Source organism: Cnephaeus nilssonii (assembly GCF_951640355.1).
Source record: "Cnephaeus nilssonii genome assembly, chromosome: 10".
NCBI classification, from domain to species: Eukaryota; Metazoa; Chordata; class Mammalia; order Chiroptera; family Vespertilionidae; genus Cnephaeus; species Cnephaeus nilssonii.
The window spans coordinates 72,692,981-72,719,582 of record NC_137081.1 but is presented as its reverse complement, the minus strand read 5'-3'; positions in this window follow the sequence as shown (position 1 = coordinate 72,719,582).

Below are 26,602 nucleotides of genomic sequence, written 5' to 3'. Positions count from 1 at the left end.
CTGAAGTCTCATAACAGTTTTGCTCTTCTAATTTCTACTAATGCTTTTAATTATTCTAATAAAATAATATGTTAATTAAAAATATTATTAGCTCAGTATATTAATTTGTTAGGGTTACCATGACAAAATATCCCAGATTGGGTGGCTTAAACAGAACTTTATTTTTTCATAGTTCTGGGGGCTAGAACTCAGAGGTTAAGGTTTGGCAAGATTGGTTTCTTCTAAGGCCTCTCTTTTTGGCTTGTAAATGGCTGTCTTCCCCCAGTGTCTTCACATTGTCATTCTTCTATGCATGTCTATGTCCCAATCTCCTCTTCTTAGAAGGAGAGCAGTCATATTGGTTTAGGGCCCACTCATATGACTTCATGTAACCTCAATTACTCTTTCAAGGTCCTATCTCCTAATAGAGTCACATTCTGAAGTATGGGGTTAGAATTCCAACATAGGAATTTTAGGGTAATACAATATAACCCATAACCATCCTTTTACAAAATTTATGAATTCAATAATTCAAGGCTTCCCTTTCATTGCAGAGAAACAAAATAAAGCAAAACATCAAGAACAAAGAGAGCAAGGAAGAGAGATATGAAAATGTTGTAATTATTTTTTTCTGGGTTGACTTCCTTTGTCTTTTCAATGAAGTCAATGAGACCATTGCCCTACATTTGCTTTTATTTCACCTTAGGAAACCTGCTCCAGAGCTTATATCACGGATAGTTTAACTTGAATAAGACTAATAGATCATATCTCGTAACAGTAGTTTTTACAATCTGCCCTCTGACCCAGAACCTAGTTCTGGAACATTTAAACCTGCATAAACACAATTGAATTGCTGATTTCACTGAGGCCTCTGAGTAAACACAAATTGTTTCATATGAGTAATGATGATAATTATAGCAAATATTTCTCTAGTGTTTTCTATGTACCAATCACTATTCTAAGTACTTCACAGGTATTCTTTTAATCCTCTTGTGAAAGTTAAAGTTCTTATTCTTGAGAAATGCAACATTAACTTTTGCATTATTAAGCGGTTGCCAGAAGAGAAATTTAAGTATGCTGTTGCCTCTGTTAACTATATAACCAACCTTCTCTCAATTTAAGAATACTCTGAGGAAAAATATGAGGTTTTATAATTAATTCATGGTTTTTTAGTCAATATAATGGTTACTCGAATAAAAGGCTTAAACATTAAATTTACATTTCTTCTAGACATATATGCTTATCAAATGCTAAACAATTTAACACAATATACAGTAAAATGCTTAGATAAAGGAAGAGCAATGGTGATAAAGTTAGTTGAGAAACTGATACATATCAGACATTGAGCTAACGGACATGTCCAAGGTCACAGAACTGAAATATGGCAGAACTCTCTAAATTCAAGCTTTCGATGATATTCCGCATCTTTTTGTTACTTGCAAACACAAAGAGAAACATTTAACCAATGAAACAAATTGGTCAAAAGAAAAAAAAAAGTTGAACTTAATCTGTCAGTGTCATTAAAGCTCCTCAGTTTTATTTGTGGAAAATTTTGTGTTAGCCACTATCCTGTGTTAGGGTTTGCTCACTGTTTGCATGCTGCTCTGTAGTAGTTGGTCATCAATAAGAATGCAGAACTACAGAGAGCAATAGAAATGACTATATTCACAGTTTAAATAAACTTTAGAGAGCTATCAGATATTTAATTCTTAATCTGTGACAGAAACAAGGCAAGCATTTTACTTACATTTCTTAAATCTTATGCAAGTAAGTATTTTTTAAAAGCAATGTTCTATGTCTATCTTGAATACATTCAAGTTTATTTATAAACCACCTTGATAAAGATATTTTAACTTTATATCATTGACTAATGTAATAGTTTATCATTTAACTTTGAAATATATTATAAACAATGTATATTAAAGGTCCTAGAAAGTAAGTTTATGATGTCATTTTCTTGTTTGTAACATTACATGTCCTCAGAAACTCAAGTCTTGGCTGCATTGAAGGCCTTCATGATCTCAGCTCTCATATTTTTTCCTGGCCTTGGGGTTCAATATTTCTCTTAGTTTACAAATACCCAATTGGAAGCATATTATTATAGACTAGGGGCCCGGTGCACAAAATTCGTGCACTGGGGGTCGGGGGTCCCTCAGCCCAACCTGCCCCCTCTCACATACTGGGAACCCTCAGGGGATGTCCTACTGATGGCTTAGGCCCGCATCCTACAGGGAGGGTACCTAAGCCGCAGTCTGGCCTCCCTTTGTGGGAGGCAACCGAGCTGGTCAGGGGAAGGCACCAGCCCCATCACCCCACTGCTGCAGCCACTGTCAGTCACTGCAGCCACCAAGGTGTTTTCATCAACATGGACTCCAGTCCCTTCACCAAGGAAAAAATGACAACTTTCTTTAGGCATTTTCAAGATGTGTCTTTCATAGGATATGGATTTCTTTCTTTATTTTTTATCCTCACCTGAGGGTATGTTTCCATTAACTTTTAGAGAATGTGGAAGAGAAAGGGAAAGACAGAAACACTTTGATTGGTTGCCTCCTGCATGAGCCCTGATCTGGGCCCAGGCCAGGGAGGAACCTGCAACCTAGGTACATGCCTTTGATGAGAATCAAACCCAGACCCTGCTGTCTGCAGGCTGAGGCATTATCCACTGAGTCAAACCGGCTAGGGCAGGATATGACATTTCTTAGCCTTCCAGCAGCGGACCTTCATTTTTTTCCTCCAGAAGTGTGGTGGGAAAACCCTAGATCACCTTTTTGGATTCTTATTACCCAAGTTACTAAGAATATTACCAGTGGCATACAGGAAGCTTAGCCAATGTGCAGTCAGAAAAGGTGTTTCCTCTATAGTTCACACCAATGGAGGGCTGGGCCCTGCCCAGGCCTCTCCAGCTCCCTCTGATCACCGGCTCAGCCCCTGCCCAGGCCTGCCCAGACTGAAAGCCTCTTGGGCAGGAGCGGACCCCCAGCTCCCTACAATCAATCGTAGGGGGTCCGCTCCTTCCCAGGCCGAAAGCAGACCCCAAGCTCCCTACCCAAGTGATCAATCGCAGGGGGTCAGCTGGTGTACCAGGCCAAAGAAACCCCCAGCTCCCTGCAATCAATGGCAGGGGGTCCGCTCGTGCACCAGGCCAAAAGCCTCCGGCGGGGGCTTTTGGCCTGGTGCCGGAGTGGACACCCAGCTCCCCGCTTTCGATGACAAGGGAGCTGGCCCGCTTTCGATGGCAGGGGGTCCACTCACCATGCCCACCATCCAATCAGACCGAGGTGCTGGGTGTCTGCCAAACCCACCATCCATTGAAAGCCGGGAGCTGGGTGTCTGCTCCGGCTCCAGGCCAAAAGCCTCCGGCAGAGGCTTTCAGTCTGATGCCAGAGCAGACCCCAGCTCCCTGCAATCCGTCGCAGGGGGTCAGCTCAGGGTGCCTATGTATGCAAATTAACTGCCATCTTGGTCGGGTTTATTTGCATACTCGCTCTGATTGGATGGTAGTCATGGCTTGGCTGGTGGGCGTGACTGGTGGGCGTGGCTTGGGTGTAGAGAAGGTGTGGTCAATTTGCATATTACTGTTTTATTAGGTAGTATTCACTAATGGGATTTGTTACCCTGTTTCTTTTCCCCTATGTTATTGGCTTGCTTGGAAGACCCTTTCATCATTATCCATTAAGGAAACTTTATTGAGGATCAAGGTTCAACTTCAAAGTAACCACTGGTATGAGCATATTCCTGACTTCCTCAGAGTGGATCTCAGCTCCTCTTTTTTCTAAACTCCTATAGCTCTTCAGTTTTTATACTTATAATATTTGTCACATATTAGCTTGTAACAGTACGTTTTTGTGCATAAATTATCTTGCATATTATCATATAGCCCTTTCTGTGCAGCTTTAAGTACCACATCTATTTTATGAAGGAAGTACTCCATAAATATTTATGAAAGGAAGACCACAGAAAAATGGAGTCAAATAAAACTCATGACATACGGTGCACTTCCCTTTCCCTTGCTCTCCTTTCTAAAAGAAAATGTACACAAGTAATTTGCTTCTAGCCAACATAACTACCTTAAGAGATATGGCAAAACTTTGAATAACCATCTAATGATATACAAGCAATCAATAACAATTTTGGGGTAACCAGTATGTATTTATTTATTCATCAAGTAGTAACTGAGTCCTACCATATGTGGATCCTATGCTAAGTTAGGAAGATGAAGAATTGGGTAAGTAATGGGCTCTGGCCTTAAGAATCTTATAGTCTACTAGAGGCCTGGTGCATGAATTTGTGCATTGGTGGGGTCCTGGGGGAGATAGGGGGAGCATGGAACTCAATCAGCCCTCTGGGCTGGTGGTGGGACTCCCTTGCTGGCCCAGGATCTGGATCCATCCCGCTGACATTCACATGGTTGTCAGTAGCCACCTGGTGGCCCCTTTTATATTGTTTCTTCCTTGCAGAGTGTCTATGGAGGGAAAGCATCCACGTGCCAGAGGCCCACTTCCAGGAGGCCGGCATTGCTGTCAGGATCATGCAGGCAGCACTGGTTCATCAGTGCCTGGTCCGTTTTCTCCGGAGATTGGACCTACAGGACTACTGAGGGAAGGAGTGGCTGCCGCTGGGATGGTGGGCTGCCAGAATGGGTCAGTCAGCTGAGAGGCGCTCTCACTGTGGGAGTGCACTGACCACCAGGTGGCAGCTCCTGTGTTGAGTGTCTGCTCCCTGGTGGTCAGTGCGTGTCATAGTGACAGTTCATCTCGGTCGTTCAGTTGCTTAGGCTTATATATATTTAGATTGAAAAATAAATGACCTAAAAATGGTGTGATAAGTTCCATGACAGATGTCTGCAGGCAGTTCTGTGGAAGCACAGAGGAACACATGCAGGTTTGAAAAAAGAAATCAATCTTTTTTCAGAGAAGGAATATTTGTTACAAATTTTAAAGAATAGAGATGAGGCCTGGCCAGCATGGCTCAGTGGTTGAGCAGTTGACCTATGAACCAGGAGGTCACGGTTTGATTCCAAGTCAGGGCACATGCCCTGGTTGCAGGCTCCATCCCCAGTAGAGGCACATGCAAGAGGCAGCCAATCAATGATTCTCTCTCATCTTTGATGTTTTTATCTCTCTCCCTCTCCCTTCCACTCTGACATCAATAAAAATATATATTTCAAAAAAGAATAGAGATGAGTTTCCCAAGCAGATAAGAACTAAAACATTTTTGACATTTGAGAAAAAGCATGTACATTGTTGGTAAAATGCAAGATGTGATTTATGGAGAGAGAGAAGATTGCGGAGGGAAAAAGGCATGGAAGAAATCAGTGGGCCATACTTACCAGTTTGCATTTCTCATTGTACAAGATGGAAAGCTTCTAAAGGGTTTTCGATAGGAAAGTGACACGATCAGGTTTATAATTGCTAATGAATGAAGTTAGATGGTAATCCAAAATTGGAAGCAGGGAGATTAATTAGGGTACCACAGGACTCTTTAGGGGAATACTGGCATGCTGAACCCAGGAAATAGCAATGGGATGTAGAGAAAGAAGCAATGCAGATTTCAGAAGCAGATCGAAAGAGGATGGGAGAAGGTGGAGTCTGGCTTATTGTTTTGGATAAATGTTGATGTAAAGAATCCAAATTTGGATTAAGATGAAGCTATAATATGGGACAAAAAGCACACACAATTAATTCAGTGTTGACTGTTTTTTATCTGGATCTAGAAAAGCAGGAGGGCCTGCCTACAAAGCAGTTACACATATTTTTTGAGCCTGAGATGAGACTCAGCTGGAGACATATATTCAAAAACCCATACATGGTATTTGCATAGAGGTTAAAACCTAGAGGTATATAAATTGGCCAGGGAGATTTGAGAAGAGAGTGAAGTATAGAGGAGTCAACAAAGAAGACTGAAAACAATGGTTTGAAGACAGAACTACGAGAAAATGGTATCATGATGAAAAGAAAAGAGAGTGTGAAGAGAGCAGGTCTCACCAGTGATGACAATGTGAAGAGAGAAACAAGCAAAGGCTTCAAGATGCTTACAAGAATGAGTCAACAGGCATTGACTTTGAACAGTGTGATTTTAGTAGGAAAAGTCAGATTACTGCTGTGTCTGGTCCAGGAACTCTTCGCAAGACAAGATGTACAGTTATGTATATTCTCATACAATGCATTCATGAAAATTCAGCAAAGACTATTTATGTATCTATTTCCTATAGACTTGTGACTATTTGCAGATATTTGAAAAAGAAAATAGTCACCAACTCTCTGCATGAAGAGGTTATAACTCAGTTAGAACACTTGCCTATTTTTTCCAGGTGTCATGGTAATATCGTTTATATCAAGGATCCATGATACAGAGTCCACTTACTTCAGATGGCAAGCAGGATAGAAAAACCCAGCCCCTGTATAGAAAGGGATGCTTTCTGTCCTTCATGCAATTGAACTTATCTCCGACAACAGCCTATCTTTTCAAGGTGGCTCCCAGGAGACCAGAGATTGTCATACAAAGCAGAGCCTCAGAAGTCTTTATGTGCCACTTACTGATCATCAGATTATGTTATTTATTCCTGTCATTTTCCATTCCTTTCACTGCTACTGACCGTGTAATAAGCTGGCAGACAGTTCTGCATTTATCACCCCTCCATCTATAAGAAAAAGAATCATGATTTAGTGTAACTCATGTAACTGCAATGATGAATGATACAAGAGGTTTGGGAGGCTCGGTCTGTTTCACTGATCCCAACATTTAATGGATCCAACCACCATTTCTTTCCCTAGAAACCTCTCACTGTATGCGGGGGATCCTTCCATTTTGTTATGCAACGTGAGTCCAATCTGCATAGTGAACGTGAAAATATAATACATCTCTATGAAAAGGTTTTTATATTTCTTCATTGTTTATTCCAGTATGTTATATTATGTCATATGTTGTTGTTTTTTTAATTTGAGGATAATTTTCTCCTATTTTTGAAGCTGAAGAAACACCCAACTATGTAAAATGCCATTACCTCGGTGACATTAATTTATTCCTGATTATTTGTTATATTTATAATTGTGCTTCAGAGTTTTATGCATGAGGCACGCAATCACCCACACTATGAGTGCTTCTCCAGTTACAGTTTTATAGCCAACATGGTCATCATGGTACAAATAGTACCTACCAACCTGATTCCTTAACTGTGGTAATTAGATTCTCTATGCCATTACAGGTGGTAATGACATTGTAAGTACCTTATACAGGTGCTGGGAGAGTGTATTCCTTCTTCTTTCTTTACATGTGATGCAGCAGTAAGGAAGTGTAAGTTCTTGGAGTCATGCCAGACTACAGAGGTGCCTTTCAACTGTAAATAGTGGTTTTCCTTATTAAACCCCTGACAACCTGCACTAGTCCTCGCCACACCGAGCCCCTGAGGACAAGGAAATCCCAAAAGGACAGTTAGAGTTTGGAACTCAAAAAGCCAGAAAATGCAAGATCTATTCAATCCCGAACAGTATTCATACATTTTGGGTCAGAATCTCATACACTTTGGGCTGCATAGTCCCTCTTGGGTGTCATAAACAGGTGACTGCCCACCTGCAAAAAAATAAATAAATAAGAATCTGGTTCAATCATTGTGTATGATCAGGAATCATATTCATATCCTGCATGGTTAAGGCCAACCTAATGTGTGTGTGTGTGTGTGTGTGTGTGTGTGTGTGTGTGTGAGAGAGAGAGAGAGAGAGAGAGAGAGTTACTCCCGGGCCAAGTGACAGATCTGAAGGTTTATCTACTTGTACACTGTAGATAATGATGCTTCATTAATGATGCTCTGCTTGTTGTTTTGCTCATGTGTGAAAGCAAAGTCAGGAAGCCACAGTATTACTGAGAACTCAGAGGGAGCAGAACATGTGCAGGGATGGCAGGGGAGGCTGGGAAGGGAGAGAGATTTTATTTTGTGCTCGACAAGCTAGCTCTCCACTTAATGTGTTACACGACCTCGCTGAATTTCTTTACCTTAATAAAATCATGGTGAGAATACTTATTGTGTAGGATCTTTAACAGGGATTAAATGATAGAATAATGCATGTGTAGTACTAACACTGTGCCTAGCAAATATTAAGTAGTTGATCATGACGACAGCTGTTCTTATTAAGAAAATATCTGGAGGAGACAGACAGATGCTGGTGTTTATACACCAACCTAAAATAATGTGCAGCGTAATAGAGTGAAAACAAGTGGGTAATATTGTTAGAGCAAAATATAAAAAAAATATCAACCGCAAGTGTGTACATTGAGGATGGTTGAATTTTTTTTGTGGATGCCTTGACAAATGTGAAACATACTGATTTAATTCATTTTTAATTTTTAATTCTAAGTGCAGTTTTGACTAGGCTCATTTCTTAATGTAATGGGAAAATACATACCCAACTCATCCTGCCCTTTTGCCTCATTACTTATGTATCTTTTTCCCTCTGGTAAATGTCAGACAGTAAAATCAAAAATATAGTTCATTTGGTGTTTGAAACCTGGCTAGACATCATTCCGTGTGTCTGAGGGAGGCACTGCTGTTCCTTGGCTTGTCTGTCCTTTCCCCACACGTTTCCACAGGTCTGATTTGCAATGCAGGTAATATTCTCTGTCCTTGTCTGAGGGTGGGCATTCAGCCCCTTGACACAAGTGAGATTAAGGAATATTTGACCTGCATGTCAGGAAACTGGTGGTATTTCTGTCGACATGCTCATCTTTTATGGGAGAGCTTAATCCCCCAATCAATGACTGTTCTTGTCTTATGCCTCTCATATCAAGAGACGTTGGCAGAGAAGGGAGACCTGTGAGAGCCAGCCCTTCTCACACAATCTCTCTGGTACAGTGGCTAAAGCTAAAGCAGATTCAAAGTAATATGAATTCTTGTCTGTATTTTAATAAAGATTAAAGTACACCATCAAGACAATGATACATTACTTGGTTTCATGTTTTAAATACTTCTGTCTTCTGAAAGACAGGGTCAGGTTTCTGGTTCTGCTTTTAGGGCATGTTTGAAAGGAGATTACTCATGCTTCAGACATTACCAGGTATTGGTAGTCTGCTAGTTTACAGATGCCCTTGGTATCCTACATCAACACGAGGTCAGTAAACAATAATAATTCTCTGGTTTAACATTGGCAATGCAAAGGAGACTTCTACACCTACTGTCTTTTCCCAAATGAGAGAAGGAACCAAATAATATATTGGTGTTGCCTCTGGTCTTTTCCTTTCTATAGTATCTCCAGGTATATCTGCAAGTCTTTACTTCCAGTGAATTAGTAATTACTAAGGCAGCACTGAGAGAAAATACAGGCTCAGAACCTGACATTTTAGGTCTTATTGTTAGCTAATTTAAACTTCTGGTCCATTTTTTGGACTTCAGTTGTCTTTCAGCAAAGACATAATCAAGTTCACCACCCAAGTTCAGCAACTGGCACTGTCCAGACCAAATCAGTTAACTTGTGTGCTGCAGATGAAAACGCCAATCAGTTAGCTGTACGTCTCTACCATGACATTTTTTTTGGTTAGTTTATAATTCTGAATGGCATGTTTTCACCCTGAATGAGATACTAGACCCAGACATGGCTTTATATAAGAAGATGTACAGATGATGCAATTAATTAACTAAAAGTATTTATTTTGTGCTTATCCCCTTGCTAGACACCAGAATAACAACTATAAGACACGGTTCTTGCTCCAAGAAACTCTTAATCTCATTAAGAACACTAACCAAATGACATAACCACAAATAATTCTAGACTGTATGTGTAAAGTGGTTTATTTTGTGTGCTAGAGTTGTCTGGGAATAAAGAACTGTCAGAGTTCAAGGAACAAATAAATAGTGGCCCATAGTGAAACGTGGGGTCCGGGATGCAGATTTTTCTGTGGGTCCTTATCCTCACGAAGTTTGAAGAATAAACTTGCAAACTAAAAGATTTTAAATAAAAATGTGGAAGTTTATTGGAAGCATTTACAAACTCTTCCTGAGGAGAGGTCCCCAAATAGGAAAAACTTGCTCTCTCTTTCTCTAATGGGAAAAAAACAACAACAAAAAAACACCTAAATCTGTCTTGTGTCCCTTTGTCTCCAGTTTATATATGCTGCAGTTCTTTGTCTGAACCTGACCCTTTCTAATTGGGCCCTTCCTTAGTTTAGGAACCCTGTGTTTTCCTCATCAGTCACTCTGCTACATAGTATCGATTTCAAACTCCAAAGCCCACGTGGTGCGCCCCCCACCCCCAGTTTCTCCCCCTTATCTTGAAACATTCCTCTATCCCCTGTGAAAATATGTTTCCTTCTTCCCGTATCTTGTGACTTTTTCCTATCCTCTGTAAGAGTATGATAAGCATTTTGGTGGCTTGGAGCTATTTCTGACCTTCACATATGTATTCCTCTCCCATGGACCCCCCCTCCCTTATTCCCTAAGAATCCCTGTCCTGTCTCTAAGATTCCATTAAATAGGGTTATAGTAAAGATATGAGGCTGACTAGAGCAGAGAGTAAGCATTTGGAAGAAGGAGGAAATTAATTTTAATAGCTAAGGTAGAAATCAACTCTAGAGATCTCTGAACACTCCCCTACAGGGCTTAGATTTAATACAGCAAGTACCCTGAGTCTGAGAGTTTCTGTGCAGGAGAGTGTAATTCTGAGAATGGCATGTAATGGCCAAATGAGGAAAACTTTACCTAAACTTACTTTCAAAATTAGGTAAATCAGACTTGATCTCTACCTGACTGTTTTTCAGGAGACAGAAACATTTAAAACATTTGAAAGTATCTCTATATATTTTTGGTGGAGAGAATATTGTTACTGGATTAAAGGGGTTCATTTGCCTGAGTGCATCAAAGCCCAATAAGACATGAACAGGAGTTTGCTGCACATATTTTAAGGTGCGTTTTTTGTTGTTGTTGTTTTTTTTGTTTGTTTGTTTGTTTTTGTTGTGTGTTTTGTTTTTTGTTTAGTAAGTGGCCCTAGACTGGACACAGGTGAGCTAATGTCAAAACCTGGTTTCCTGATAGCTTCCATACCATAGCTTATACAGGGGGAAAGCCATTAACCATCGTGACTAGGGGAATTAAGATCAAGGTCTTTACTGATTGGTAAGCTCTAGGATGGAGGTGTCATTTCATCTGGTTTTGCTATTTTTCTGGGCCTGGAGCTGAAACAAAACCGAGGCCTAGATATTAGCTCTAGTTTGACTGAAACTCTGTCTCTGCGGTCAACTGACCTGAGGCTTTGTTCCTAAGATTGTTTGATGCTGATCAGAATTTCATCATCTTGAGGGCTTAATGCTTAAGGGAGTGATCCTACAAGGGAAGGAGATGATTCAGGGTGCTAGATTAGGCCATTAAAATATATATATATATATATATATATATATATATATATATATATATATGTTTTTGTTGACTTTAGAGAGAGCTGAGGGAGAGGGAGAAAGCAACAGAAACATCAATGAGAGAGAAACATCAACATTGATCAGCCACCCCCTGCACGCCCCCTACTGGAGATCTAGTCTGCAACCCAGGCATGTGCCCTGACATGGAATCAAACCAGCAACCACTTAGTGGATGATGCTCAATCACTAAGTCACACTGGCTGGGCTGGATGAGGCCCTTTTGAATCAAAAGGAAAGAAAGGAGAAAACGTCATAGTTAAAAAAATAAAGTTTCTGTTACAGTATCCCTGAGATTCATGTGAAAATTATAGAAAGGGAAGAGTGCTCCTAGTCTTTAGTCCATAGCAGCTGTTCCTGTTCTTGTTCGTGCCTGTGTGCCTCCCGCACTATGGTTATTGGAAGTGTTGTTTGGACACCTTGATTATTCTACAACAGATCCTTTTGTCATTTGGTGCATGGTGTGGGAGTGGGGCATCGTTCCATGCCTCTCTAAAACCTGCCAACTCTGACCCCCAACCATCTTACTGGAGCAAACAAATCTGCTTCTTTATGGAGCCAGTGCTGCTTGCCTCACCCTAAGCATTAACCCACCACACACACCCTCCCCATACGCTTATTCTCACAAAAGCCTGGATATGATGGAATGTGCCCTGGATTTCCCCATATCTCTGCTTATGGCCCTGCTTCACAGACATATATTGCTAACCTACCAGCCCAGGCTTAACAGGAAGGTTTTTGGAGGTTGGACATACAATCTACCTCTAATTTTTCCTCATCTCTAGTTGCAGATAGAGTAAAATAAAATTAACATCTGAATAATTACCCTGTTACAAGTGCTAAGCAAATTAATAATTATCATCAGGATGCATTGGGTGAGAGGCAACCTGGAAATGAGGAAGGGAGTTTAAGGTCCAGCCCAAGAGAAGTGATTTCTGTAACTTACAGTGATGAGATACAGTAATTGAGAGAGGACCATATTCCAAGGTTGTCAAAGGTTTCGGTCAGACAAATTTTTAAATTCTTCAACATGAAGGTAACACACTTATTAGATCTTGTATGAAAGGCGTTTGACATCCAATCTCCCTGTTATTTCCCTTCCTGCTCTCCCCACGGTGGTTCTTGCTGTGAGACTGTCAAACAAACACATAAGACCCAGTGCAGCGCCTGGAGCTGGAGCAGCAGAGAGCAGTTTCTAACAATCTTTGCAGCTGCCATGGGAGAGTTGCAACAATTAATTTCTTTTTCCCCACAAGCTGTATTTAGCATAAAAAAGAAGTGGCACTATTTGAAACAGCTAAGAGGAGACAACTTGGAGGACAGGGAGACAGCACTGAGCTTGGGCCATGCACTGAAGGTAGATGTTGTAAAAAAGTATAAGGAAAACCAGGACCAGATGGTGGCAGGGATCATGGAGAGACTGCTAACTACCCGATTCCAGAGAATAATTATAAGGAGTTTGGGATATAAAAGATTCCTGGAAGAGTATAAAAAGAACCTGAAAAAAAAGATTGTTTTCTAGTTACCATAAAATCTTCAATAGATTTCTATATATACTTTCTCATTGCCATTAGCCTATAAATGGGAACCAATGAAAAATTGAACCATGAGTAAACATGACATTAAACATTTACTCTTTGGGCTCATACACTTAAAACTCATTCTGTTTCTGTAAAGAGTCTTAATATATATGTTTTGTAGATACTATTGTCCTCCCTGTGTGATAAGACTTGACAGACAAAGAAACCAGGAAAGTGCCCTCAAAAATGCGTCCAGGCATCGGCTGCTAAGAGCCAGATTTGGGGGGTGAAGTGTTTGGTGAGGAGTTGGCCATCAGGGGTTCTATAAACATTATCGTACTTCTGCTTCTGGGTTTACAAGGTGCTCTAAGTGCTGTACTTGCCAACACCCCTGGAAGTTAGGTATGGTCTTCCTTGACCAGTGAAATGACAGTGGAAGTACCAGAAATGGCCTACATTCTCCTCCACAATGTGTCATTTAATTGACCTCATGAAGCAATTTGTGCTCTTTCCCCCTTCCCAGGTGATGGAAGTCTATGCTGAAATGAAGCCTATGTCAATTTGGACCTACAATGAGGAAAAAAAAATTTCTTTTCTACCACTCTAAGATGTGGGGGCTGATAGAGCATGAACTAGTCCATCCTACATTTACAGGTAGTCTACAAAATTCACTGCCGTATTTGGAGCTGACCAAATCTACTTTTTTTGGGGAAAAGCTAGAAATTTGAAATCAGAGAAAATTGAAATGTCATCAAAAGTAAAAGCAGAATGTGTGGGGCAGCTCCAGGACAGCATCCTGGTACACACATTTCCCAAAAGGAACTATCACCGGGAAACAGTGGGAAAATGTTAACAAATAATGCAGTTCACCTTTAACATCAAAAGGGTCAGAATTTATATATACTTCAAATATATAGGTCATTTATGCTTCATCTTTCATCTGCAAGTTGGAAGCATTTTAGAGGGGAAAAAACAATTTAGGGTTCTAATAGCCACATGCCTTTTCCATGAAGGGCCACAGTTTTGGTGGGAGTACTCTAGAAGTAGCTAGATGGACTGCATTCAGCATCACTAGTAGCACCAAACAGGGTGCTGCAGGCTTATGAGCAGATGTATTTTAAAGTGAATTTGACTAATTGTTGAATATGGTGTAATAAAAAATATTTTGAAATGCATTTTTCCCCAGAATTGCAAATCTTTGACTTTTATAAAACCAAAATATATAAAGATTAATGTAATGCTTTCTGGAACTTGGAAATTTCAGAAAGAGAAATTGAGATACCAACAGTTTAGGATGAGTTGAATCTCAGGATAAAGTAAACTCACTTTGGATGGACCATTCCAATCTAAAATTCAAAAAGACAAGAAAGTTCTCCAGGATTTGGTGCTGCAGCGGCTCTGCTATTGAGAATAGAACACATCGCCATGAATGATATTTGAGACACTGAGAGAACAGGAGCTTTAAACATGAAGCCACCTATCATATGTTAGGTATTGATTGGCTTCCTTAGAAATATTGAGAAAATGGACAGGGTTCTCTGTGCCTAAACACTGGATCAAGAAAGACCTGATAGCCCTAACTGGTTTGGCTCAGTGAATAGAGCGTCGGCCTGTGGACTGAAGGGTCCCAGGTTCAATTCCGGTCAAGTGCATCTTGGTTGCGGGCACATCCCCAGTAGGAGGTGTGCAGGAGGCAGCTGATTCTTGTCTCTCTCATCGATGTTTCTAACTCTCTATCCCCCTCCCTTCATCTCTGTAAAAAATCAATAAAAGATATTTTAAAAAAAGAAAAAAGAAAGAAAGACCTGATATTTGGCTTCTTAGACTTTGAAATCTATACCTTTGGTTTCTTGGTTAATCCCGTCTGAAATGGGTCTCCTGGACTAAAGGTAAAAAGAAAAATGGCCAGACTGCGGCCAGCAGACTGCACCTAGAGTCCAAAGACAGTGCAAGGGTATGGACAAGGGATGGATATTATACCTGCTGGACCTCGAGGTGGAGCAATTAGTGAATGTTGACTTCAAAATATTAATGTTTGTAGTTATTGCATATTACTGGAAAAAGTTAACTTGAACAGCAAAATTTAAAACTGCTACCCTTTGTTCATTCCTTTATAAGGAATGTCTAATGACTTTATAGCACATCTGAACAACAAAGCATCTGTAAAATATCTAATAGCATCCTGTTACTTTTTTATTAATGAATGCTGGTGGTCATCCAATGGCAACACCTAGCCACAAATGGAGGCGACAGCTTCTTTGGACAAAGAATGAAGTCTGCAAGCTTTCCTGGTAATGTTCCCTCATAATTCCTCATTGCTGTCAAGTCATATTGGAAGACACAACATGAAATTGAAGAAAGGAGTCTCAGAAAGTCATATATATGAACTTGCTTTAAGTTATAGAAAATTCTCTTTAAATTTGGGCTGGGATATTTTTTTGATTCCTATGGGTTGGAGTATACCTGGTGGCCAATGAAATCTCTTAGGAATCCACTAACTAATTGGTTTTGTTTTATTTTACTTAGCCCTAAGACAATGGGTTTCCAGTACAGGATAGAATGGATCCTCAGACCATAGCGGTGAAATGGGGGTGCTAGTAATATGAGGGCCAGAAGTAAATTGTTTTTCCTTTTCTTGGAGGGGTCGTTCCTCGGGTATCATTTCTCAACAGCAGCATTCTAGTCATTTGTGGGGAACAGCATTCCTTGTGCAGAATTGTTGTATGAATTGTGTTCTTGACCTTCACACCATAAACTCCTATGCCATCCTCCAAATCCAAAACAAGTACTCACACACAATTCCCAAAGCTCGCCGATTAAGGTAGTATCTGACTGGCAAGACAATTAGCTACTGAGCCTATGCTTATAATACACAAAGCACTGATGAGCTGAAACAATTACAGAAAACAGTGAACACATCCCAAAAGAATTCCAAATGCCAAATAAAAATTAATACCAAATAAAACCAAAAAAATAAATCTCAAACAGCCATACTTATTCTTTAAATAAACTTTTGGGACTTGTCCATTCAATTAAAGCATTTGACCCAAATTCCTTGTGGCTCATTGCCACAAACATCACTTATGAATGGCAAGCAACTCTTGTGGGAAAGGGCAGCAAAGATCACCTCTTTCTGTTCCAGATGTGTGATGAGCAAGCAAAGGTGATGAAAGGACTGGAGATCTTATGTGTATGTAGAGTGGTTGTACATTTGTGATTTGTATCTTGGCTCATGGGTTGTATTTTTTATAGCTTAATAGGTAAGCACATGTAGACTAAGAAGAGAAGCAAGATGCATTAGTTTCATGGTAATTGATGTACCAGATTCGCCCTTCTTTCCTGAGGACCAGGGCCTCCATGGGATGACTGCACAGTGTGCCTTCCCCGTATAAATCACAGCCTGCCACCTGTTATTTAATAGCTAGCAGTGCTGACTCAATAACAGGAAGATTCTGTAAAATTGTTCCCTCCAGCCCTGGGTGTTCCCCATAGAGGTAATTGTCTGGAAAATAAATTTCCTGGACAAAGAAGGAGAAGATACAGACCAAAGAACATCTTTTAAAGTCTCAGAAGTTAACTTTCACTGTGCTGCTGTGTCTGGTTCTTTATTATTTATTGTTATAAATTTTTATCACACATAAATGGATTTACATAACTTGTTTTCAATTAAAGGACCCTAAAATACCCTCCTGGCATCTATCGTGATTATAGAGGATAATGGTTACTCAGACTTTCATTTTCTTCCTTTTCCAACAGTTTTGTCAGCAACCAAGTAATATATTATATACAAAGAAAAACAACATCACAAAACCAATTTGCTAAGGGGATTGTAAAATCCAGCTTTAAAAAGTTACTGAGGCATCAAAGTAAAGAAACAAAGAACCAGATATTTTGATCCGTTTCTCAAGGTCAAACATTTTACTAATTCATCAAATATCTGTTTCTATCAAAGTTACCTGAAAAGCAAACAACTTGTTCTGTGCAGATGTTGTATTTAATAACACTAATGCTTCAAGAATAAAGGCAGTGATGGAACAAACAGAATTTTCTACTGCTGTAAAAAATGCCTTCATTGGTCTGAGAAACACTTGGCATCATTAAAAAATACTTTGAATATTCTTAAGAATAAGACTTGAGAAATTTTCACTGTAGTAGTTTTAGCTGATTATCTCTTATGTCAGTTATATCTGCTGATATAGAGGACAAACCATTACATATTTTAATTATAGGGAATATTGAACTTTCTTGGGTGTCTGATTGTCTTGTCTTAGAAATAGAAGTTGCTCAATTTATGCCTTTATATAGATTCAGCATGACTGATCTGACCCCTAACATGGAAAGCAAAACCAGCTAGAGTCTCCTAGTCTATTGTCACTTCTTCACTGATTAGTTTCTCAGACTTTGGCCATGGGACTTCTTCTCTCTGGTTTTGTAAAATGAGGCCTTAAAAATTGATAACTCCAAAATCTCTTTTACTTCTAAAGTTTATATTTCTATCTCCAAATTAAATCATAACAGTTCTAGCCCACCGAAAACTGCAGTAGGTATTCAGTTCAATAAACTACTTCCAAAAAGAAGTTAGCATACATTTCTGGGTAGAGTCTACAATTTTGTATATCAAGATTAAGAAAGGAACTAATCAAGTGTAATGGTTAATTTTATATGTGAACTTGACCAGGCCAATGGGTACCCAGATTAAACATTATTTCTGGGTGTATCTATTTGGGTGTTATACACCAGTTTAGCATTTGAATTAGTGGACTGTGTAAAGTAGATTATCCTCCCTAATTTGGGGGCATCTGTTAAGGGCCTGACTGAAACAAATAGGTAGAGGAAGGAAGAGTTTGCTTCTATTTGCTTTCTGCCTGGATGCTTGATCTGAGACATCAATATTCTGCCCTTGAACTGCAATTCACACCATCAGCATCTCTGGTTCTAAGGCCTTTGAAATGGAATTACACCACTGGCTTTCCTTGGTCTCCATCTAGCAGACTGCAGATCGTGGGACTTCTTAGCCTCCATAAATCATATGAGCTCATTTGTCATGATATATATATATTAGAGGCCCGATGCATGAAATTGCTGCAAGAGTAGGCCTTCCTTCCCCTGGCTGCTGGCCTTCCTTCCCCTGGCTGCTGGCACCGGCTTCCCTCCAGCACCCAGGACCCAGGCTTCCCTTGCAGCCCCGGCTTTGTGCGGAAGGTCATCCGGAAGGACACCTGGAAGGATGTCCAGTCTAATTATGCTTTATATATATATATATATATATATATATATATATATATATATATCTCCATATTTGCTTCTATTGCTTCTATTCTCTGGATAATTCTGACTAATACATCAGGAAAAGAAGCATCATGACCTGGGATAACACTATTAAACTTATGCAGTTTGATCTACACACACTAATGTGAGCTTGGTCTACCTCTAAGGTACCACTGCAAGTTATAGCTATCTAATCAGCTTGTGAAATATCTATATGAGACTAAATGATAAGTACAGAGGCTAAAGAAGAGGAGCCAGAGAAGGAAGAGCCAGAATTGTCAGTGGTAGTGTCTGTGATGGTGTTTTTGTCTGGAAAGTCACAAGCTCCAATAGAGTTGGAAAGAGAGGCGGGGGTTCTCTTTTCTTGTTCTAAGTAATGTTGAAATCATTAATGAAGGTAGAACTAGGCTATAGTTGTAAGAATTCTTGGCAGGAAAGGACATAGGGTTTACCAGAAGTTGTAACATGGAATGCCATTTTAGTGTAAGGTCCAACTTATAAGAAGGGTGAGCATACTGACTGTTTTCTAGAGCTGACTCCATTGAGTTTTCTGGATTGCAAACAAGGCAAATAAGTAAACTATGTCTCATCATTAGAGAGTTGACAGTTGGCAGGCCAATACCCAAGTCTAAATGGCCGATTCTTAACAGGTCCTCTTACTGTCTGGACCAGGCCTAAAGTAGTTAAGGTCTACTTCTAAATCAGTTTTACTAAAACGAGACTCTCTGCCAGAATAAAAGCATGGTGCAGGGATCTGTGAGGTTGCCAGCAGATGGCTGGATTTACTTTGGAAGCAACTGAGTTAGATTAGGAGTTGTCAGCAGATATTGATAATCATATGTCTTCTCAGACTCAAACCCATGGAGTTCTAATACAATGTGTTCTTTCTTGATCAGGCTTTCTTTAAGGTAAAATCTCAAAAGATGCCAAATAATTTCCTGGTCAAACTAGTTTTTAGATCAAATCTAGAATAATATTTCCAAGAGTAAACTGAAAATAATTTATGCATATATAACTTTGCTGAACATTTCATTTCCTTCCCTTTCTTCACTCTCCCGAACCTCAGCAGGCTAACAGAAAAAAGAAGAGGAAAGGCAGACAGTACCTGTGTTATTATAAACTAATCAAATATCAGCTAACTGCCCAGTGGAGAAATTGATCCCTCCAACTCATTGCTTCACAAAATAGCTATTTTTGACTTATACTCTTTGCAAAAGTAAATCTTTTTTTAAGTGGCTTTATTGTCTGTAAATCAGTGCTTGTCTTTGTCCTTATAATAGAGATCCTCAAGGGCATGGATATAGGCCTACCTTGTTTTCTATATCACCTGTCATCTTGCCACATGAAAATAGGCACATACATTTTTAATGACGGTGATAATAATAATAAAACCACCTGTCCTAGACCTCGTGTTGGGAAACTTTGACCATATATTTCAAATAACATTCAGGAGAATAATTTTCATACTGCTCTGCCTAAAGCCTTAACATAGTGCAGAGGGTAAATATCCGCAGGCACCATGGCTTCAATAGAAGATAAATGTTCATAATCAGTTCTGCTTCACTTCTCTGTGGATTTACTGTCTCTAATGAACCCGACAGAATCAAGAATTTGTGTGTATTGCAGACTTAATCTACATCCAGGGTTATCTTTCTTTGTGTCTGGCGAAGGCAGGTATCTATTTTCCGCAGACTGGCAGCATTCCCCATCATTTCTCATAGCAGATTCCATTTCCTGTTAGTGACACATTCGAAAGTAACATCTAGATAGGGGCTTGCCGAAGTGTAATCCACATTATTCTAATGGCAGCCCTGAAATTGCGGGAATGGAGTGCGATGAGTGTTATATCACCAAGAGGAGAGGCAGCAAGCACTCTGAGTGATCCTGACAGGCATTCGTTTTCTTAATGTTCCTTTGGACATGGCAGAGTATTGAGTTTTGTCAAAGAAACTCACCCAGAATGCCCCTGCATGAAACAAACTTTTCTAAACTCAGTAATCTTTGTTTCTCAAGTTTGGAACAATGAGAAACTGTACCCAGAATACATAGATATATAAATTTAGATCATAGTCTTTACTATCTTACTAACTGGATTTGTAATTCTTAAAGTCAGGCCCCCTAGATCAATACCATTAACATCCTCTGAAATTTGTTAGAAATGTACTTTTTGGGACCCATCTTAGAACTACTAAATCGGAAATTCTGAGGGTAGGCCCAGAAATCTGTGTTTTAAGAAGGCCTCCAAGTGAACCTGATGAAATACACAAACTCGATTGTGAGTGGTTAGCCTGTTTGCTTAAGCCATCTGAGCGACTCCTTTACTCTAAACAGATGAACATTAAAGTCTCCTCCAGCTTTATCATGTGATGATACATTTGGTTATAGCTTCAAATGCTATTTTGATGGATCAATTTCTATGTTTTCCTTTGACATATTGCTCCCTTAAGAAGGTGCCAAATTTGAAAAAAAAAATTAAAAAAACAACAAAACTATTTTATTCCTTTTTTTGTTCATCCCAGCCTAAGGGTCTGTGATAGAATGATCATCTTTCAGCTGTGGTTCTGCTGTCCATTAGGTTTTATGTCGGACACACCTGCTCTGTCTGGCACTTGTTGATTTTCTCCATGCCCATCACTGACCCCTGAGCAGCAGGACAAGACCACGGACCACAGAATCTTAGGTCCCCCTCCTGAGCTGAAGCACCACAGGGAGTGGTATCAGCAAGTGCATGAGTGCCTGGTGTATTTTCATTTAAAGAAGAAAAAATACGAGACAAGAAAGAGCTCCCCACTCCACCCCACTCCTGGATCCCAAATGCTTTTATCCAGGGAAATAGAAAACCACTGCCAAGTTGTGGGGCACTGGGAAACCATTGCAGGTGATGGCTCTAAGCCTCGGGATCTGCCTTCTTAGCCCCCACTTGTCACTTCAGCCATGTTTCCGGTTTCCTCAGTGCCCTCCCCTCCCTTCATGTGCCGACACTTCACTCTGCCTCTTAAACAATTTACGTTGTTTAGATTCTCCCTTCATAATAGTGCCTCACACCTCTTTGGTAATTTGCTTTGTCTTCCCCTTCAGTTTCAGTTACTTGAAAATTTCTTTGGAATTTTAAATGAAAGACCCCACCCTTAATTGTCACAGCAGCTCTTATACAACTTCTCTGTATTTGTTTGGTTTATTGATTATTTACGTTTCTGTTCTGAATGGTGGGTCACCTTTTTATCGTCCTCTTTACTTGTATAATCCTGTTTACTGGCCCACTTATTTCCTGACAGATAATCATTCTGCCTCATTTTCATTGCATGTGCCTGCCCTCCACCTTGCCCGGTTCAGACTCTAGCCTTGCTTTGATCTTAGGTATGTGTGTGTACCTCAAGTTATACCATTCAACAGACACCAGTCTCATTAAAAGTGCCTTGTTCCCCCATGTATTTTTCTGACATTTGCCTTGAATTAGTGAAATTTTGACCTGTTATCATTTCTGTGCTCATACACAAATCATAGTGAAAGGAGTTTTTAGGGGTAAAATAAGCAGGTTTAGGAAGTTTTAGGAATTAGGGGGTCCATGGTGAAGACCACAGGTCTGCAAAGCTGGGAGCTGCCCAAAGTTTACATTCACAGAATAATAGAGCTGCAGACGGTGTACATTCACAGAATAAGGGAGCTGGCAGAGGGCATACATCCATAGAAGAAGGGACTTAGTGGGACTCTCTCCCCCTCCCAGTCTGTGGGAGTTGTGCTTGTTTCTCACTAAATTTCCACCTTTTCCTATACCACCTCTTGTCCGTGGCTTCATTCTTAGAATCCATCTGGACAAGAAGCCAGGAAGCCACCTTTGCATTCTGCCCCGGAGAACACCACGTGTTCCAGTTCAATTTTTGTGTTTCAATAGCTCTTCATTGTACCCTGTGCCATGCAGAAGCTCTTTTGATTGGGTTCAAGTTCTTTCTATATGGCATTGCCTTGCCACTCATTTCCTCTTTATAGACTAATTTTGACTGGTTCCCAAGAAGATTAGTGAAAAAAAGCCTTGTTATGGTTCTGGCTGCAGTGTGTCCCCTCTCTGCTCAATCGCCCCGTAGTCACAGTTGCATATAGCATAGTCTGTACAGGATGCCAGCATACAGACTAGCCCGTGTGCACAGCAGTATGGCTGCTGCTGTCCTTGCTCCTGGTGGGAACTTCTGTCTAAGAAATAAATTATTCAGAAGCTACAGATGCTAATCAAAGAGGGAATTCAGCTTTACTTAGTGCTGAAAACATAGGTAGTACTGATATTTTTAAAGAAATCACATCTAACTTATCATCATGTAGAAAAAAAAGTTCTGTTTGTAGTTGTCTCAAAATAAGAAGGGGATCAAATGCCAGCTTGTTTATGAAGAGAAAGTACTGTAATTAAAAGTGAAGATTAAAATCCTCATACTAGTCAGGAATATATGATCACAGGAATATTTTGGCTTCCAGTACCAGTAAACTTCATTTATCTCCAAAGAGAAACTTTGTACCAATAATAATTGAACCCTTAATTCTCTAAGTTAATCTTGAAAAAGAGGAAGGTAATGAGAGATCAGCAAGCTCTCTGAGCTACTAGCCATTTTGGTGAGGGGCAGGGATCAGGGGCACTATGGACCAGCATGCCTCTGCTTTGTTGGACAGTAGAGGTGCGGGAGAAAGACTTTTAAGAAGACTGAGCACTTGTCATAAAACAAGGCTTACAGGCACATATGTAGATGATTGAATGGCTTTTTGAAACAGTACAATCTAGACTAATGCTATCCAATATAAATATAATATGAGCCTCATATCTATATATGTAAAACCCTAATATGCAAATAGACCGAACGGCAGAACAACCGAACAACCAATCACTATGATGTGTGCTGACCAAAAGGGGGCATACAGAACATGGCGGGAATGGCCGCAGCAGGATGGGGGAACAGGTGAGCGAGTGCGCCAGACCAAGGCAGGGTGCCAGTCGCTGTCATCGGGGCGAGCCTCTGGTGGTTAATGAAAATTCTTTATTCTCATGCTCCCCAGTCCTGCTGGGCTCTTGCACCTGCTGCCAACAGCTGCTCGCACTGGCCCCAATTGCTCAGTGCTGTCAGCAGGTGCAAGTGGCAGCTGCTGGCCCTGATCGCTCCTCAGGGCTTCTCCACCTTCCCCTGCTCCTGAGGAGTGAATGGGGCAGCAGCCGCCGCTTGTACCCGCTGACTTCATTGGCCCAAATTGCTCCGCAATGTCAGCAGATGTGAGCGGGATCATCACCATCAGCACATGGGAGCAGTGGCGGCAGGAGTGGGGGCTGCCGGCAGACAGGGGACCAGGAGCCGTGGGGGGGGGGGCTGGGCAGGAGCACCGAGGATGGGCCGAGACCCGTCCCTGTACCCACAGTTCCTTTCAAGGTGCACAAATCTGTGCACTGGGCCCCTAGTAAAATTATAAATATTCTAGTAGACACTTAAGATATGTAAAGAAACTGATGAACTGAATTTTAATGATATGTCTTATTTACCCAAATATAAATAAAATTATGATTTAATATATAATCAATGTAAAAATTTTTAAGAAAATGCTTTCAATTACTTTATTTGAACTAAGTTTTTGAAACCCAGTGTAAATTTTAAACTTATAGCATATCCCAGTTCAAAGTAACTATAATTTAATTGCTCAAGAGCATGTGGGCCTAGTGGTCACACTATTGAACAGTGGAGATCTAGATGCCACAGCTTCCTCCACTGAACAAGTAACTGAAAAAAAGAGCCCAATTATGGCCCAAGAAGAACCTCCAGTGCTTGATGTGTCTGTTCTAATCCTCTCTAATAAAATGGTAATATGCAAATTAACCATCACTCTGCTACATAAGCCACGCCCACCAGCCAAGCCACGCCCACCAGCCAATCAGGGCGAGTATGCAAATTAACCCCAATACAAGATGGCTACAGCCACAGAGAGCAAGGTTTCCCAGGTAACAGAGCAAGCCAAGCTTTCCATAGCCGTTGCAGGCCTAAGCCTCCACTCAAGCTACAAAGTTTCAATTATAGAAGGTAAACAAATTCAAACAAATGGCGTCAGAATGGAGCTTGAGAAAGCAGGCCAGGGTTGCTGGCGGCAACAGGGGAAGCAAAGCTTTCTGCACACCCTGGCCGGGCTCACCCGCTTAAGGCTACAAAGTTTCAATTGTAGAAGGTGAATTAACTGCCACAGAAATGGCTGCTGCCCCGCCCCGGAGGGAGCAGCAGGCTTGGCTCCGCTCCAGGCTACAAAGTTTCAATTGTAGAAGGAAAATAAATCCCAGATACCAGGGCCTCTGCTTGGGTTTCCAGGGGGCTTGGCCAGCCTGCAAACCACCACAAGCCCCTCGCTCAGGCCGCCCCACGCCACAAGGGAACCCCCACCTGATCCGGGACACCCTTCAGGGCAAACCAGCTGGCCCCCACCCGTGCACCAGGCCTCTATCTTATCTAATAAAAGAATAATATACAGATTGATCATCACTGCAACACACAATATAGCTGCCCCCATGTGGTCAAAGATCCTGCCCCCATGTGGACACAAGATGGCCACTACAAGATGGCCAGTAGGGGAGGGCAGTTGGGAGGCACCCGGCCTGCAAGGGAGGGCAGTTGAGAGGGTCCAGGCTTGCAAGGGTGGGCAGTTGGAGGTGATCAACCCTGCAGTAGAGGGCAGTTAGGGGTGACCAGGCCAGCAGAGGAGGGCAGTTGGAGGTGATCAACCCTGCAGGAGAGGGCAGTTAGGGGTGACCAGGCTGGCAGAGGAGGGAAGTTGGGGGCAAACAGGCTGGCAGGGGAGCAGTTAAGCATCAACCAGGCTGGCAGCGGAGTGGTTAGGGGGTGATCAGGCTGGCAGGCAGAAGTGGTTAGGGGCAATCAGGAAGGCAGGCAGGCAAGCAGTTGGGAGCCAGCAGTCTGGATTGTGAGATGGATGTCCGACTGCCCGTTTAGGCCCGATCTCACCAGGATCGGGCCTAAATGGGCAGACGGACATCCCTCCAGGAGTCCCAGATTGGAGAGGGTACAGGCTGGGCTGAGGGACAACCCCCCGCCGTGCACGAATTTCGTGCACCGGGCTTCTAGTTATAAATAAACTGAACATTTAGACATTACAATTTGGGGTTGATAGTTAATGCTATATCCTTGTATTATAATAAATTCAATAAATAAATATCTTTCTAGTATTATATAGCTAGATAGCATAAATTTTCTATTTGCTTGACCATGAGGTTAAGTCAGAACAGGGACAAACAGTGCCTCTAAAGCTAATTCTTTTAGCTAATTGGATTGTCTGGAATTTTTTTCTATATCTCAAATGGGCTTTACTTACATGTTATACAATGTGAAGTTACAACATCAAATGCAAAACCCACCAGTGGGTTAATTTAATCAGCTTAATTAAACCATCTATTACGTGATAATACTTGCAATCACATTAGTTAATTGGTGACTAGAAATTTCAATCAATAATGTTTATCTGATAGCCTTTTCAGTTATGGTTTACAACTATAAGATTCTCATATAATAAGAAGGGATTTATATCTACCCAAGATCATTTATTATCTTTATCCCATTGAATGTTTTTTCCTCCTTTGTTAAATATTAATTGACCATAAAGACTTGGGTTTATTTCTGGGCTCTCTATTCTGTTCCATTGATCTATATATCTGTTTTTATAGCAGTATTGTGCTGTTTAAATTATGGTTTTATAGTATAGTTTGATACCAGGTAGTGTGATTCCTCCAACTTTTTTCTTCTTTCTCAAGAATGCTTGGGCTATTCACAGTCTTTTTTGGTTACTTTTAAATTTTTCAAATATTACTTTTAGTTCTGTAAAATATGCCATTGGTATCTTGAAAGAAATTGTTGAATCTATAAATTGCTTTCGGTAGTATGGACATTTTAATGATGTTAATTCTTCCTATCTGTGAACATGGTATATATTTCCATTTATTTGTATCTTCTTCAATTTCTTTGATCTTTTATATCCTTGGTTAAATTCCTAGGGGTTTTTGTTTGTTGGTTTGTTTGTTTTGAAGCAATTATAAATGGGATTATTTTCTTAATTTTCTTTACTTGATAGTTCATTATTGGTGTATAAAATGCAATTGATTTATGGATATTTATTTTGTATTCTGTCACTTTACTGAATTCATGTATCAGTTCTAGTAGTTGTTGGTGGTATCTTTAATGTTCTGTTTATACAGTATCATATCATCTGAAAAGAATGAGTTTTATTTCTTCCTTTCCAATTTGAATGCCTTTTATTTATTTTTCTTGACTGATTGCTGTGTCAGAGGGAGGGAGTGGGTGGCTGGGTGAAATGAGTGAAGTGATTAAGTAAAAAAAAGAAAAGAAAGACTCATGGACACAGATAACAGTATGGTGATTGCCAGAGGGAAGAGGGATGTTGGGGGGAGGCAGAAGAAG